This window comes from Macrobrachium nipponense, chromosome 1, assembly GCF_015104395.2.
Source record: "Macrobrachium nipponense isolate FS-2020 chromosome 1, ASM1510439v2, whole genome shotgun sequence".
Classification (NCBI taxonomy): Eukaryota; Metazoa; Arthropoda; class Malacostraca; order Decapoda; family Palaemonidae; genus Macrobrachium; species Macrobrachium nipponense.
This window is the reverse complement of record NC_087200.1, coordinates 34,033,794-34,034,168: the sequence shown is the minus strand read 5'-3', so window position 1 is coordinate 34,034,168 and position 375 is coordinate 34,033,794. Positions and strand designations below refer to the sequence as shown.

Below are 375 nucleotides of genomic sequence, written 5' to 3'. Positions count from 1 at the left end.
AATATAGAAATGGTTTAATTCGGTAATATACAAATTATAATAAGAAAATAACAACCAAGGCTCAAATAATGTGTTGTTTTTGGTACCCGAGCTGCCAGTAGCAAGAACCTATGCTGATCCGATCTAGACAGACCTTTTGTCATTATTACTTCCTAAATAATTTTCGTTTATAATTTAAATTTTTGTCACCAAACACATTTTGTATTAAGAAGTGTATTTAAGGTCTTCGCTAGTTGTGGCTTCAAAATTAAGAAGTTTTGACCATTATTCTTTGTTTCTTTGTAGAATGTATTCAGTCTGTTGAGTGTTGTGTTGCGATGTTGGTGGAAGGAGCATACTTACCTGGCACAGGGGACACCATGATCACGAAGGTGG

The 375-nt window shown here is 34.7% G+C and overlaps 1 non-coding gene across 1 annotated transcript in view; it reads left to right on the top strand.

Moving 5' to 3' along the window:
- The first annotated feature begins 334 nt into the window (after positions 1-334).
- Positions 335-375, top strand: part of LOC135220375 (U1 spliceosomal RNA) — a 163-nt gene continuing 122 nt past the window's right edge. The window contains exon 1 of the small nuclear RNA XR_010315683.1: positions 335-375. This exon is cut by the window's right edge and continues 122 nt beyond it. This is a non-coding gene — a small nuclear RNA (U1 spliceosomal RNA).